Source organism: Atractosteus spatula, chromosome 9, assembly GCF_055471065.1.
Source record: "Atractosteus spatula isolate fAtrSpa1 chromosome 9, fAtrSpa1.hap1, whole genome shotgun sequence".
NCBI lineage: Eukaryota > Metazoa > Chordata > Actinopteri > Semionotiformes > Lepisosteidae > Atractosteus > Atractosteus spatula.
In genome coordinates this window covers 36,832,494-36,839,033 of record NC_142714.1, presented here as the reverse complement: position 1 = coordinate 36,839,033, position 6,540 = coordinate 36,832,494, and positions in this window count along the sequence as shown.

The window sequence follows — 6,540 nt, the reverse complement described above, 5'->3', positions numbered from 1 at the left end:
AACAATTAAAACATAACTCTTAGAGATTATGGAGTCTCCATGCAGTGCTTCAGCAAATACTTGGCATCATCTTTAGGACTTCATGACTGTCTTCCTAACTTTCAAGACCTGTTGCAGTCTGTTTGAGGTGACACAAGATTCACGTCACAAATCTAAATATTCTCTCCACCACGATGACAAACTAATGTATTTATGACAAGCTAGCTTTACATTACATACTTTAGCATACATCTGTCTATTAATAAAGCAATACTTTTTATTTATCAAACCTCACAAAGTTTGTAAGAATTTCTATGGCTTACAGGCAAAAATGTCTTCCTTGGCATCCAAACTAACTAAAGCCATCTGTCTAAGCATGTGCCAATTGGTTGCAAAACAAAAGCTTTTTAAAGAACAAAAAATAAACCTTGTCAAAGATATCACTTCGTATTTCATTATATTTGGCCAGATCACATTGATTTACTAAAAATAGAAGAACCAATACAGAAAACAAAAACAAAAACAAAGAACATGTACAATTACACTAAACAAATTCAAACTGCAGTAGGGGATTTTAATTTTGGTTATTAGGGGCAAGTAATAACACAAGCATTCTGACAGATATGCTAATTATTAGATTTACTATACATTAAATTTATAATAATAATTCCTTACACTTATATAGGGGTTTTCTAGACACTCAAAGTGTTTTACAGGTAATGGGGACTCCCCTCCACCACCACCAATGTGCAGCCCCACCTGGATGATGTGACGGCAGCCACAGTGCACCAGAACTCTCACCACAGATCAACAATCAGTAGGGAGGAGAACATAGTTGAATCATAGAGGAGGATTATTAGGAGGCAATGACTGGTTAAGGCCAATGAAATTTGGCCAGGATGCCGAGGTAACACCCCTACTCTTTTTGAGAAATGCCCTGGGATTTTTAATGACCACAGAGGGTCGGTGCCTTTTTACAGTGTAGTGTCCCTGTCACTATACTGGGGCATTAGGACCCACACAAACTGTGGGGTAAGCACCCCCTACTAGCTCCACTAACACAGCTTCCAGCAGCAACCTTAGCTTTCCCAGGAGGTCTCCATCCAGGTACTGACCAGGCTCACACCTGCTTAGCTTCAGTAGGCTAAGCAAAAATGATAACATTTCTATAAATAATCCTCTGACACATATAGATATCTATCACAATAATCTCTCATTAAATGACCTCATTAAAAATATAACATTAAAATAAACAAGGGGGCAATCCAGTACACTATTTACTTAGTAGTAATAGATGCATTAATTAACACCACATACTGTATATGACACAGATTTTATGCTCATTTTGACTGATATCGATATCAGTACATTTCCACAGAGCATATTTAACAGTGATTTTCATAGAGCTCACATAACAAACGATAAGATCAAGAGTTTTTACTTGACAAATAATTTGTCAAGAGTGCATAACTTTTAAAAGCCCATATGACCAAACACTGGCACAACATCCTTTTATTTGCTAATCCAATACAATACTGCCTATCCTGACACACAATTTTCTCAGAAGTCAAATAACCTACCGGTATGTCTTTGGATTGTGGGAGGAAAACAGAGCACCTGGAGGAAACCCACACAAACTTGAGGAGAACTTTCAAACTCCATACACACCCCAACATTGGAACCTAGGACCATAGTGCTACAAGGCAGCAATGCTATCATTGTACCACCATGCCACCCATTAGCACAAAGTTTAACTACATAAATAACCTATACCTGATTCAAATACCATAGATTCTAAACAAGTTAATGATTGCGTACATGCCATTTCAAACAGATGTACAGTATCACATTTTTCCACAAAACATCTTGAGATTTCTTGAAAAAATAATTTCTACTGGAAAAAAAATCCAGAATAAAGTACTGTACATCACATTATAAGAGATGTTTGGAACAATGTTGTTCTATGCCTTTTCTCTTCATTGTATCTGTTGTAGTTGTATGTACTGTATGTTACCTCTATTCAGCTTTTTGTATACATTCAAAATGGATTGATATATATTAAACACCATTTAGCAGTAATATCTGTCATTTCAATAAAACAAAAATATTAGCACCTGACATACTAGATCACACAGCATCGGTTCTGAAACCCTATACATCACATTTGTCCAGTGGAGAGGTCTTTATCAGGATTCGCTTTTCCATGTCCACTCTCAGTTGAAAGATGATCTTCTCATTCAGTACTCATGTTCCTTTTATTAAACCAGTGAAAACAGTTATTCAGAAACTGCAACTACTGTATATTTTAACAATTTTATATTTAATAGTCATTTATCGGTACACTGAGTGAGCACAGTTAATGGGAGTTTAACACCTGATTTAACAGGAACTAAAAATAAAAAACCTGACTTCACAAAATGCCGAACACCTCGTGTTATTTTCTTTGCTATTGTACAAAGATCAAAGGTTGTTAACTTTCTTGCCGTTCCTCAAAACACTTCTGGGGACTACCAGCTTACAGTAGTAAAAACCCTTGTAAGGTCTCATAATTGAACGGTCTGATAATTCGAAGGTAGTGAAATTATTCCAAGACTGAAAAACAGTATTCTCGATGGTGTTACTGCCTTGACTTGCTCAATTAAACCTGTACACTGTGACAATGTGGCTGATAGAGACATTTTCAGTACATCTTTATAGATAGATAAGACTTCATTGATCCCAAAGGGAAATTGATGTGTTACAGCAGCCCAGCCCAAGATGAGCAAAAACAGACATCAGAATAGATGAAAAATTAAAATACGTACAGTAATACAAAATAAATATTAAATAAATACAAAAATCTGCAAAATATGCTCAATGTCACTGTAAAAACAATAAAATATGTGCAAAATGTGCATAGGTATATACAGATTGAGTGTCCAAAAAAAATACAATGGTGCAACATGCTGGCCGTAGATGAGCAAATGAAGGGCTAAAGTCCTAGTCTAGGGCAGCGTTATACACCCTGACAGCCACCGGGAGGAAAGACCTGCTGAAACGTTCCCTTGAACACCATAGCTGGAGCAGTCTGTTGCTAAAAGTGCTCCACTGCCTAATAACAGTCCCATGAAGCGGATGAGAGGCGTTGTTCATGATGGCTGTGAGCTTGGTCAGCATTCTCCTCTCAGCCACCACCTCCAGGGGGTCAAGGCTCAGCCCCAACACAGAGCCAACCTTCTTGATAAGTTTATTGAGCCTATTTGCATAGGCAATTTATGATTGGTTACCTAGGATCCGCATTATGACAAGCCTCAAGTGCACTATTTTATTTGTAGCTAATGAATGTCCCTTAGAGGTCTCAGCAGGCAGGGTTACGTGAATCAGCGCCTATTGAGGAATGTATTTTTTTGTAAATGCAATGCTGATGGACTGAACTTTCTCAAAACTGAATCCCGCCTCTAGAGGACAGCAAAGGCTGTAAACACATGCAGCAGTCGGACACTGTTGGGACTGCATGTTCCAGCTGTGTTGAAGTGTCGTGAAATCTGCATTCTTGTCTCTGAAAATTGCACAACCGGATATGGGAAGAAAATGGGAGGGGAGGGTGGGGGAAGCTACAATACAAACGTCATTTCTGCCACGAAAACTTTAGGTCATAGAAATCAGATTCTGAACTGTTATATAATTCCCCACTTAATCTGATTAAGGATTAGGTTTGTATGCTCAAGCCAGTAGTTAAATTACTCTGATATATTACATATTTTAAGAATAATACATTAAAAAGGCAAGCAATTCAATTTAATAGGGTTACAGTCAGAGTGAAATTACTCTTAGGTATGGACATAAATCCAGAGATGGTGATATCAGGTGTTTGGGTGTGCAAAAAGTTATTTTACTACTGAATATATGCATGGAGATCTGTGAGGACACTGATCGCATATTGCATGGAAGATGTTTAGGGCAGGTAAAGATCTGGAATAGGAGAACTGCAATATGCTGCTTTTTCATTGACACCCTCTTGGCACATTCTGAAAGCCCATATTTTCATATAGAGGAACAATCTGGAAGCTCTGCAGCCTGCCTGACAATGGACTGCATTCAGCCAAAGATAGACGTGACACAACAGACCATGTAATGGCAGAAATTAATTAAAAGCTTGGGCTGGGGAAACGAAAAACTGCCGCATTAACTTGACTGAAAAGTTTAGAAGCAAATTGCACTCCTGAACCTTCTGTAGCTTGGGATATCTAACTTGGCCCAGTGTCCTACATGTTTAGGTTTCATTGCTATTATTAATAGATTTTTAACAACAAATGAACTTCACATAAATGTACATTATTACTGCTATTATTTTGGAAATAAACATATTTCTAGGAGCAACATATCTGAAATACAAACAGGAGTTTAAAAGTACAGGAATTCATCACAAGAATATACAGAATAGGTAAAATCATCCAAGTCTTCAGCAACTTGTGGGAAGCCATTTAGGAATGAAAATCACTCTTCCTTGTGTTATACAACTCTTTCTTTTGCAGGATTGGAATATAGTGAAATACACGGGAGTCAATTTTATTTTTGCTTATGTCACTGACCTAACCTTTATCAAGTACTGAAGGCATAGAAATACTTTAAGGCAGGAGTCTCCTACCCAGATGCGTGAAAGCCTCAGTCTACAGGGTTTAGTGGAACAATTTAATTATGATCAATTAAACAGGCAGTGTATTCAATAAAATCATTTAGAGAATATGTGAAACAAAAATCAGAATATCCTTCAGTTCTCAAGAGCCAGTGCTTCCTTCATTGAAACATTGCTTGCTCAATTGATTTATTTCTTAAACAAGTGTTCCTAACCTTCAAATAACAGTTGATCTAGGTGTTATTTAAATCTAGATTAAATTACACCTGCCAGCAGCTACTGTATATCACCCTATAATTCACAACAGGCACCCCACTGATGCTAAGCAGACATAAGCCTGGCCAGTACCTGGATGAGAGGCCTCCAAGGAAAGCTAAAGTTGCTGTTGGAAGAGGTATTATGATGATGGGAACACCATACTGTAAAAAAGACACCATCCTTTGGACGACATCCATAATCAAGGTCATGACTCTGTGTGGTCATTAAAAATCCCAGTCTGTTTCTTGAAAAGAGTCAGGGTGTTAACCTGATGTCCTAGCCAAATTTTCCCCTGGCCTTTATCATGGCCTCTTAATAGTCCCTATCTATGAATTGGCTTTGTTACTGTTTTCCTCCACGCTGATAGCTGATGTGTGGTGAGCGTACTGGTGCACTTTGGCATCCATCGCATCTTCTAGGTGGGAGCCACACATTGGTATTGGGGGAGTGGAGTCTCCATTACCTGTAAAGTATTTTGAGTGGAGTGTCCAGAAAAGCACTAGACAAGTGTGAAGATTAATCAGCTCATCCCGGATCTAGGGTGACCTATAAAAATAACGGGATTGGAGATTAGAGAACCCTGCTTTAAGAAATACCGTTTCAAGAAATATATCAGATTTTATGAAAATCTTCCCTGCCAAAATCATGTGGAGCACACTACGTTTTATTTCAAAATTGCTATTTTGCACTATGATGCTATAGGTGCTTCATAAGGGAGTCCATGATGCAGAAAAACCATCACTAAAGTCCATCACCTAGCAACACAGAAATTGCAATGCATAACAGCAACACCTGAAAACCAGAGGTAGCATCTCCAAGACACATTAAGTACTAAGTATTCAGTTCATTATTCCCCCAAATTTATTTTAATTAACAACAGTGTGAGAAGCATTTATGCTTATCTAGATTAGTCTGTAAATCTGGACTTGGGTCAAAAAGAGCAGTAATGCAATGCACAATAAACCACCACCTTCAGGCTCACCAATGAAAACAAAGAATTATTTGAAACAACATTCACACCAAAAATGCAATACTACTCAACAGTGTTTTGGAGACTATTAATCTCCATTAAACATGTGACTTGTACAGGACTGGAAAGGGGGCAAGCTTGAAGAAAAACAATCGGATAAATGTTCCTTTTATTTTATAAACCCTCATAACAAACAGCTTCACTGTTCTCTCCCCTTTCCATGCACCCTGGACTGTGTGAAAACCCTGTAGAGTCCAAATACAGAGGCAGTGAAATTATCAGTGCTGGAATACAGCCAGGACAACCAATTTATAGAACTGTGGCAACTGCCCAGCAGGGAACATTTTATATGAGAAAATTTTTAGATTTTATTTGCATACCTCATTTTTCCAAGAAAGAACACTGCATAAATTTATAATGAAACATGTATTTGAAATTAGGTTAATGTTTTGAATAAGCGCTATATATATTCCATTTCCTATAATAAGCACATGCATTAATGGAAAAAGCACATAGCTTTGAAATTTCAAGTGCCGTTAGAAAAAGCATACCATATTGTCAATCACTGCTGTTTGGAAAAAAATGGAACATCATGAAAGTGATAAAAGTCAAACCTGGCATGGTTTGTAAATTGCCAAGTCTAATAGAACTAAACACAACAAAGTCATAAAAATTCAGAGAAATGACATTTAGTCAAAAATGTATGAATACAGAATAA